This window comes from Falco rusticolus, chromosome 1 (assembly GCF_015220075.1).
Source record: "Falco rusticolus isolate bFalRus1 chromosome 1, bFalRus1.pri, whole genome shotgun sequence".
NCBI classification, from domain to species: Eukaryota; Metazoa; Chordata; class Aves; order Falconiformes; family Falconidae; genus Falco; species Falco rusticolus.
Genome location: NC_051187.1, coordinates 85,262,215 through 85,273,001, shown reverse-complemented (window position 1 = coordinate 85,273,001; position 10,787 = coordinate 85,262,215). Strand labels below are relative to the sequence as shown.

General features: G+C 41.6%; 1 long non-coding RNA gene across 1 annotated transcript; it reads right to left on the bottom strand.

The window, feature by feature from the left end:
• Positions 1 to 994: 994 nt before the first annotated feature.
• Positions 995 to 10,782, bottom strand: LOC119148027. Its single transcript, XR_005104275.1, has 2 exons — positions 10,533 to 10,782; positions 995 to 2,644 (listed from the first exon to the last, which is right to left on the bottom strand). It is a non-coding gene; the product is annotated as an uncharacterized LOC119148027 (long non-coding RNA).
• Positions 10,783 to 10,787: the final 5 nt, after the last annotated feature.

Sequence of the window (10,787 nt, the reverse complement as noted above, 5' to 3'; positions counted from 1 at the left end):
GGTAACTGGCTCCTACAGTTTCTCAGCTCATCAATCTTAAATCAGCTCTTTCCTACCTGCTTGTTCAGAGTATTACCGTCTCTGCCTGTCTCCCCTTCTTTTTCAATATGCTTTCTGGTTATCTTGTTCCTTGCTTTGGGACATTCCCTTTTCCTTCTTTCTTAGCAACTTCAGAACATCAGCGATCAGCTGCCATTAACCAAATAATTTCTAATTTCTTAACAGATCAAGCTATATTGCGCTGTGTTGTAGTTCTTGCATGACATTTGAGAGACTGGCATAAACCAAGATAGATGTCAGCCAGACTTAGGAAATACAATCAATCAATAATCCAAAAAGACCCCTCTGCATTAAACCCCATGATTAACTCATGTGTGTAGGGAACACATCTGGGTTAATTTCAGGGAGGTATACGTATGAATTTAATTAAACAAATATCCTTTAACTGTAATTTATCAACTTTATTGCCCCATACAAGTGAACTCTATCTTCGGCAACTCCTTCTCCAGCCTATATTTCTTAGGTTCTGATGCCAAAAAAATCTAAAACCTGAAAACACCCAGTCCTTTCTATACCTCTGAATGCAAAGATTCAACTACCAATATGGTAAATACCATCTCCCATAAAAAACTTGGAGTCAACTTTATCCTGTTTGTAAATGCACTGACTCAGAAAGGCATCTTCCCTGCCCACCCCCCGCCCCCCCCCCCCACCCTTGCCTAACACTTAAGAGTGGTCCACCAGCACCAATATTAAACAAGTCCTTAGTAAGATTTCATCAATGAAGTCTGTACCATAAATCTGGCTATGTTTATGTCTGTACTTTTCAGAGTTCACCTGTTTCTTATTTACTAGTATTAGATGCAATTCCCTGTATACACTCTGATTGTCACTTGGCATTGCGCTACTGAACTAAACCCGAACTGTTAAACATCTTCCAGCAATGGCTCGCATCTATACCATTGACTTCCACTTCAGAACACACTAGAAATGGTTTAGCCAATGTTGTGTCATTTATTTTTCAGTCACTTGTTATACAGAGCAGTAAACAAAGTCAATTAAACTAACAATACTGTATCTAATAACATTACTCATTTATAAGACTAAAGCTACGTTCTCGTGGGTTTACAATTATGCAGATGAAACTTAGAGCATTTGAAATCAGCCTTCATCTTGACTTTGACAAATACTGAAAATCAGGGCATTGAAAAAATGGCTGGAAAATTTTCCCAAGAGAAAAAAATTCTATTTTGAAAGAAATGGCTTCATCTTGACATGTTTATAATACAAAACAAAGCGAAAATAGAAAGATTTGTCAGAACTGTCATAGCAACCTGCTTTGATTTAATTTACCAAAATTTTGTTATGGAAATTACTCAAGTTTTTTACAAAGTATTTTATGTAGTTTGCATGAAGAAATCATGAAATGGAATGGATCCTAGTACACTGTCAGAGAAATTTCCAAATTAGGACAGTGGTAGTTTTTTTCCCCCCACAACATACTATTGCAAGTCGTATGATCATTATAGTTTTCTAGATGTTCTTTCAATACTTCTGCGCAGGTTCATTAAGTTATGAAAAAGCGTTTTCTGTTTTCTTTCCTTTTTTTTTTTTATGGGATGGTACATTCAGCTGTCATTCAGACATAAAGCATGCTTTGAAAATGTAAACATTCCTGCAGTGTCATTCCCGTTTGTGGTGTGCTTTATGTAAGGCTCACAAGGCCTTATGTAACTCTTGACCTGATCGATTAAGAGGTGCAAACATTTTCAGAAGTAACAAGCTGCATAATTCAACTGGAATGTGCACAGCATTTTTGATACTGACATCAAGTTTTTTATCTAAATGTGGCATGCTCATTTTACGTGGAGCATTTTTCTCACACTTCGTACTTCTCACAATTATCAGGTCCATGCGGGTTTTCAGAATGTCAATTTTCTTTCTGTTTGAAATGACATCCATCTCCAAACTAGAAGTGGGTGAGCCTGCTGCTAGATAATTGTCTGCCTTCATAAACCCACAAGATTATTCAGACTAGTCATGGCAAACAGACAAACACAAAAAGGAATTCTTTACATCTTTACCTGTTACTGAAAAGTGAGGACAGGGCAAAGGGGTGTGAAACACTTCAGGCTCATTACTCATGATTTATTAATTTTTTCATAATACAACCCCCTGAATATGATGTTCCTCTATTGCTCCTGTGGATAATAAAAGACCTCTTAGTTGAAGTACCTGATCTTTAGCAGAAAAAAATGTTTGACCTTGCTAAAAAAAGTTAATTAACAGGAAAACCTCTGTAAATTAGGTCAAAAGGTCCATTAAGATGCAAGAAAATTTCAGCTTACAACAGACTAGTCACCATCAGTAGTGGCTCTTGTCATCAGCTTTCCATTATTTAATTTTGCTCTTGATTTTTCTCCTCTTTTTTTATTTACAGCTGCTGCTCCTTTAGAAAAATCAACTTTCTGTCATTTTCATGATTTGTGAAGGCCTGAAGGAAAAGACCACAATCATCCATAGTATTTTCATTTGTGACACTGACTACTAACAACTTCATTAACTTTCTTCAGGTCATGTTTTAGTTAAAAGCCTTTTGTGCATTTTTACAGATGTTAATGGAAAGATGCACCATCTTGGGCTTCTGTCAATAGAAAAAAAAAAAGAAATTAGACATTTTAAATACATCAAGATGTAGGAGATAATTTCTGTAAACCTTATTGCATCTAAAACAAATCTTGAGTCTATCTCACCACTGCTTTGTGCCCACAAGATAGAAAATATATTTAAGTGATTGCATTTCTTCTGATATAAAATGTTTAGCAAGTAACTTATCACAAGTATCTGTTTTAACCCTTAATTAAGTACAGAGAATCCTTAATGTAGTACAAACCAGAAAGTGTCTTCTTGTAGACCAAAATTTCTACATCTAGTTACTTCTAGAGTACCAAGATGCATTGTCAAATATGGATATTCCCTGTTACGTTTTGTTGACTAAAAGTCTCATAAAAACAACAGGAGTTGGTATAGTAATGCCCAAGAAAGGATCAAAATTTAACCCACGACTCCTAAATGACATTGCACAAGTACTATGATTCTGTGGAGAAATCCAGCAATTTTCATGTGGATGAGCATGTACCAGACAGGTTTCCATCTCATCTCCTATGTATGGAAAGCACAACAGGATGTAATAATCGAAAAAGCAGAAGGTTGAGGACAGTAATTTCCCTGCAGTGAAGCAAATCCATTGGCTGTTTTCTTCAACAGAGGAATACTTAATGAACTGCATTTGGAGCCATGGCAGCACAGAAAACCCTTCTGTCATGGTTTAACCCCAGCTGGCAACTAAGTACCAGCAGCCACTCACTTACTCGCCCCTTCCTCCCCACTGGGATGGGCAGGAGAATGAGGAGAATTGTGAAAAAGGTAAAACTTATGGGATGAGATAGGAACAATTTGATACTGGAAATAGAATAAAATAACAATAACAACTGTAATGAAAAGGAGAGAGGGAGAGAGGAATCAAACCCAAAGGGGAAAAAAAGCCCCAGAGGTGATGCACAATACAATCACCCATCACCCACTGACGAGTGCCCAGCCAGTCCACCAGCAGCAATCAGCCCCTCCCGGCCAGCCCCCTCCCCCCGCCCCCCCCCGAGTTTATATCCTGGGCATGACGTTCTACGGTATGGAATAGCCCTTTGGCTAGTTCGGGTCAGTGTCCTGGCTCCTTGTGCAGCTCCTCGCTGGCAGAGCACAGGAAACTTTAAAATCCTTAATTTAGAGTAAGCATTACTTAGCAACAACTAAAACACCAGTGTGTTATCAACATTATTCTCATACTAAATCCAAAACACAGCACTGTACCAGCTACCAAGAAGCAAATTAACTCTATCCTAGCTGAAGCCAGGACACCTGTTCCTCAGACTGAAAATTTTGAAGAGAGTCATTCTTACTCTGTGACGGTTATTAGAATCTGCATATTAATCCTTCTCCCTAAACCTTTCTTTAATTAGGAAAACAAGGGCATTCTGGGGACAGAGCAGTTCCAAAACACAACTTCAACTACTTCTGCAAAGGCATGAGCCAAAAATACATACTGCAGTTCTTAATCTGTGCACTTTCTGCCTAGTTCCTCTACCATCTCCTATCCCTTCTCTCACACACTCAGCCCAGCTCCCTCCTTTGGTCTCTCTCTCCCTTGTCTTGTTCTCCCCTACAGACAAGACTACCTGAACATATGCTCTCTGTACATATGAACTACACTGTCTTATGGTTTGCAACATAATTGTTTACCTCTGAGAAGTTTCCCTAATTGAGATTCCTAGCAAGAAAAAACTATATTCTGGCATTGCGTAGGATTCACAGTCACGGACAGATTTCCTGTTGTTTTGATACAGTGTGCAAACATAAGAAAATAGAGCTTGTTTTCCAAGGAGCTAACAACATCAGCAGCGCAAGGCATGAAGTGTTTACAAACAACAGATGGGAAACAGCTAGAAGGTGGTGGTCAACATGGAAAACATTGCTCTGTGCTTAAGAGCTACTTAGCTACTGATCAAGGTTTTTGCTTAAAGCTCCTTGGAGAGCTTTAAGGAAAGATACAGAAAATATCTTTTCTGATATAGTTAAGAAAATTCAGATGTAGAGAAACTGAGGCAGCTTTAAAGAAGTCAAGGCAGCTATTCAAGGAGGCTTGAGGAAGAGCTGAGAAGCTACATTTTCCTGAGTCTCAACCTTTTCCCTCGCTGCTACCCCTGTCCAGACAGAACACGATTCATTGTATATATGCAAGAGATTTTATGGCATTTGACTTGAATATTCCAATGTTTAGAGTACATCCTTGGAATATCTAAAATATTTCTAAATCTTTCTTTTTCCACTCCCCCTCCCCTTCAAAATATGGAGGTACAATAAATCTACCACTCACTGCCCTTCTTGCAATTAAAGGAAGAGAGATGACACCCACCCCACCCCCACCCCCCATCCTTAATAGGGGGCATCAACTGAATTTCAAAATAAAATTTTAAGAAGACTTAAAATCTATTCCTGTGGTATTGAAAAGTAACCATTTAAGGAAAAGGCCTTATTAATAATCTGCTGTGATGGTCACTAATCCAGTCAACATTAGTCTGACAACAGCAAAGAGTAGGTGTCTTTTTTGCATTTCTTTGGAATTTTTAAAGTCAGCTTTCTGAAAGCCATGAAGGTTAGTTGCCCCATCCTCTCCAGCATGAAAGAGTGGATGCACATACCCCCTGTGTTTTTTTCAAAACAAACTGCATCTGCTACTTTCCTTCTAGTTACTACAGAGGTACAAGTCAGGGTAAGTCCCTGGATGGTCTGACTGGCAGATTCTTTTGAGCCAGAGAAAAGACTCAAAAGGGTGGCAGCGGGCAGGGCAGGCAGGAGACTCTTAAGTGTCAGAACTCACCTTGCATATGACTCCCTATGCAATAACCAATTTAAATGACCTGCAGGGTGTGAAGGCTTTACTGTTGCTTACTGTGCTGCTCATGCACAGTAATATCTAGCACAGAAGTGTGTCACTGCAGAGGAGAAGCAAGTCACATTTTCAAGCAAATGTGCCAAAAGTTCTAAAACCAAAATACAGGTCTCAATACCTACCCAAAATGCACCCAAATGTGCTCAGGGATGGTGAATGATTTCAGTCAGTCCCTGTATATTTATGTGCAAGCAAGTCCGAAAGGTAATGTCTTATTAATACAAGGGACTGAACTGTCTTTGAGAGCTGCTGACAATCTCCGTTCAGCACTGGCAGGTAACTATCTACTTTAAAGAAACAACCTATTAGTTGGTTTGTCGTTAAAAGCCTAAAAGAAGCTTAAAGCATTCCGAGTTTCACCTGCAGCTTTCCAAGCCTGCTCAAGTTGCCCAAGAGATCCTCCTCAATTTCTCTCACTTAGATATTAGTGAACTGATTCTTTCCATTAAGACACCCACTAGTCTTAGCTTTCCTGTTCTCAGAAATTCTCTTTTTCAATAAAGCAGAAATGTTATCCAAATAGGAACAGGCCTTCAGGATTAGGTGGTGAAAGAAATTAAGTCCATCTAGACATAAAGAGGTATTGAGATAATAACAGAGGAAATAAGAACTCAAAAATGTTCATGTTCTTGAAGCAAACAATCGAGACCCGTTTCAGCAATAATCTCTCTTCATGTAGAAGAAAGTTCTACAAGAGAAAAGATGAGCAAAACGTGTGGAGGTATTTTTGTTGGTTTTTTTGTTGTTTGTTTTTTTTTTTTTTAATGCATGCAGATGCAACACTGAGACTTTATGCTGGGGTAAGGGGGGATAGTTCCTGCTATGGTATTTTCACATGAGCTGGATGTAAAGATAAAAATACACTTTTTAATACTTCAGGAAGTGGACTAAACTATTTTAAGACTGAAAACATGACAAATATTAGGTCCTACTGAATAAATTGATATTGTACAGTATTTCAATGCTAGAAAAATAGAAGAAAATAGAGAAAAAGAGCTAAGTTACATGACAGATATATTACAGCAAAACCTAAATGCCAGCAGTAAAGACAAATGTGGGGAAAAATTAAATTGATTGCTATGTTAAAAAAACAGTAAGAAAAAAGCAAAAAGCTGGCATTAGCTTTACAATATGATATTGGGATTATATTTCCAAATATGCTCAGATTAACTTTAGAACTACCCTCATTGTAAATTCTTTTTGTATGCTGGAGAATATGAAAGTATAGATTATTATCCACACTATCTGAAAATAACTTTGTCAGAGAACACATGTAACATAATTTTATGGTGAAAACCTGTATTTGCTGAGTATTATGTCACATCTATTGTAATAATAGGTACCAGACTACGGCTTGATTGCCAGATTTAAATGGCATGCAGAAGAAAATGATTTCCAGTACATTACATCATGTCAAGGCATCTGTTATCTCATGTTGTCATAAAAGCAAAAAAAAACCCCAAAACACCACAAAAGCAAACAAACCAAAGAAAACCCAACAAACAAAAGACAGAAAAATATTCAGTAGATGATTTAGAAAGTCAAGTTCAGATCTGTCCAGGCATCAGTAAACTATATTTAGTATTTGAAAACTGGGACTGCTGTGTGCTGAAATTTCCTATGTGATACCCTTGGAACCATCAATCTGCCTATATAACCACAGATGCCAACATATAGTTCCTTACGCACAGAAACTTAAAACCCACTTGATTTCCTTCAGTTTTTATCCCAGGGATTATGCAGCTTTGAGTTTTGAGCAACAAAGAGTACTGTACTTACAGAACCTAAATGCTCTTTCTGCCATGCAGCCTCCACAATGTAAATACTACAAATTGTCTACAGAGGTTGCAAGACACCATGGTTTCTCCTGTACACCTACCTTCTGGTTGATCACACTGCCACTACAGATTTAGGTCGCGTAAACATCTTTCAGCAGTGATCCCACCCATTTCCCTGATGGCCTTTTATATAGATAAGGACTGCGACATCTACGCGAGGTGACTGGGCACAACCAGCGGGTTGATCTGGCACACGGTAGGCTGAGGCTGTGGGATGCTACTTCAAGAACCCCAGCTCTTTGAGCACCTTTTGCTCATAGGTATTTATGTGTCTCCAAGTGTGCGTTCTTCCCTGAATACCACACACTGCCTTTTTACTTCAATCAGCTGCTCTCAGTAAAAACTAAAGTGAATGCAACTTGTATCTGACCAGTTACTTCTTTGAGCAACAATATATTGCAGAACTCAACTTGAAAATCTTAAGTAAAAGTAAAGACTAAATGGCCAACAGGGACCAGGCTTAGTGATAAATGTGAAGCATATCCTCTCTGTATTTTTCTTTAGTTCTTGTTCTAATCATTCTAATCTTCCATGTAAATGCTTAATATTTGGGTTCTGTATTATGACAGCAGTTCCACAGTCAGCACAGAACTAAAACCCCAACATATATTTACAGAAAGCATCCATGTATACTTCACGTAAGCAGAAGAGTCTTTTTGTCTGTCTTGCTAATCAAAGTGCCCAGTATTTCTGATGCTTTGGTGATATCTCTTTTCTATAGGTAGCTGAACATTGGCAGTGGGAGATCCCACAGCAGTTGCAAGTGTTTGTTAGGAGCTGTCAGTTGGCCTCCCATGTCTGGTAAGAGCTACATTAATTTACAGAGCATTTCAGCAGCTTATCTCAGTTTTTAGTAAACAGGGATAACAAACTTCATTTTCTTCCTTTTCTTTGAGACAGTTAACAATGATGAAAAATAAGGGTAGCTTCAAAAATCGGTTAATAACAGAAAAAAGGCATGTTTGAACAGTGGACAGAGCTCTCTTCAGAACCATGAAAAAAGAAGTTCATACAGCCCTTCATATAGCTCTTCCAGATTTCTTCATGCATTCTGGCAGAACTCTTAGCACAGTCAGCATTCACGTCTTCTGCCTTAGATGAAAGTAACTAGACTAGCTAAGTAATCTATTCATTTCTTAAACAGGCACACTTTAAACAGAAACATGTACAAACACTTGAATGAGTCCTTTGGTTTGAATTTACAAGAGATATATTTGCAGCTTAGTTACTGGTGAAGGGAAGAAGTTACATCATTTTCATAATCATGCTTATTTACTATTTGTGGTTCTTATATGTACACTATAGCTCATGCTCATTTTAGTCAAATGCCTGGAGAAACATTTAGTTGACATTCAATTAGTGATGCAATGCACTGTGATACAGGAGTAGGTAATTTACTATGCTCTGTTTGGGAACCTTGCCTATTGCCATTATTATTCTCAACAGACTAGCCAGTTACAACAGAGTAAGGCACTGCCCCTACCTAGAAGAATTAGCAATCCAGAAAATATAAAGTACAGAAATGAAGGCAAGAAACAGAAGGTCTGCAGGTAAAGGTTTCCTAACGTCACATGTTCAATAGGATGGGAAAGACAGTAACAGTACCTAGAAAATTAATGTGATGCAACCTGAAGCCCTACTAAAGACACAAACTAAATGCCCAGTTTGCTTTACAACTCTAATTTAAACATCATCATAAAGAGGAGGTCAGCCTAGCATGATCTCTGTTTACACACACAGAATAAGTCATGTTTCAATCCTAAATGGTATTACGAGGTTAGAATAATTTAAAGTATTTCTGTATACTAATTACTGTGACTACTTACATCTGTCATATGGCTGTAGCAAATATGTGCTATGATGGATCTGATAATATTTAAATTCATATTTAAATGAGGTTTTGCCTAAGATTTTTTTTTCCCTGCTTCAAATTCTCCCCTGGATTCTGTTGTTGGGCCTTTATAAAGGGAACTGAGGTTCCAGTTCAGCTCCCATCTTCCTTTACTTACTGTAAAAATGAATATAGAACCCGACTATATCTTCCTCAGGCTAGGAAAGAGAAAAGACCGGCAACAACTGCCTCTGCTTGAGGCCTACCTAATGGATACCTGTACTATTAACATCATTCCCTTACAGGCTGAGGCAGGGAAATTGTTTTGGCAAGCTCCCTCCAAGCCCAAAAGAGGCAAGAAAATACAAAAGTGAGGAAGGACTCCTCCCCCTCCCCTCCTTGCTGCCTGTGAGTTTATGTAGAAGCTGGGGAAGCAGACGGATGCCACAAGAAGTGCAAAAGATGCATGGAACAACAGCACCTCAGCGGGACTCACACTGCCTCAAAACGACAAAGTCCCTGCAAAGCCACCTAACTCCACAGGGATCCTCCACCACTGGGGCTTATGGGACCTCAAGGTCAGCAATACTGGTGCAGGATGGTGGCTGCATGTTCATCCAAAAAAGACGGCAGAAGGTGCTGCCAGCGTGATGAAGAGCTTGGCAAGATGACCAATTACACGTGAAGTAACCAAAAAGAAAAGTGCAAAGGCTGTGCAGAGAGGGACAACCCCTGACATTTGGTGCAGGGAATGCAGGGCTGCCCGACACCCGAGTAAGAAGAAAGCAAGTCTGTGCAGTTTAAGAGATCAGGAGATCTGCAGTTCTTGCCATCGGTCCCGGTGGTACACCCACAAAGCAATTGTCCTCCCCTTGCCTAGCACCTGAAGCAGCGCAGGAGATCATTACAGGAGTAACCCTACACGAACCCACGCCCCCCCAGCTCTTTGTCCGCCAGCCCCTCCTGCCACAGCTGCCAACGCTGCCCCTCGGCGACCGGGCGGCCACGGGCCAGGCTGCCCGCGGCCTCCGCACGGGATGGGCCCGCCGCGGCCGCCCCTCGCCCCGCCGCGGTGCCGGGACGCGCCAGCCACCCCCTGCCGGTGCCGCTTCCCGGCCCCTGCCCCCTCCCCCTCGCCGCCGGGCCCACCGGCGCCCGTGCAGCCCGGTGTGCCCTCCCCTCAGCCGCCCACCTGCCACCGCCCCGCGCCTGCCCCCGCCCCCGCCCTGCCGCGCCGGGCGCCTCCCGCAGCCCCGCTCCCCTCCCCTCACACCCCCGGCCCCATGCCTCTCCCTCGCCGCGCCACCCCCTCCTTCCAACCCCTCACCCAGCGCTTGGTACGCGTTTCCCTACTCACAGCAACCTGCGCATGTGAGGCGACACCCGGGCCGCCTGGGGACCGGCTCAGCCGGACGGGCGGCAGCGGCCAGGCCTCCCCTCGCCCCGTCGCCCCCCTCGGCGGGCAGCTCCCGCGGCCGGCGGCGGCGCAGGCGCGCTGCCCTCCTGCCCCTAGTGGCTGCCGCGGGGGAGGCTGGCGGCCGCGGCAGCAGCTCCCGGGTCACCTCAGAGCCGAGCGAGCGCGGCTCGGCCGGCAGCGGGAGGCGGGCGGCGA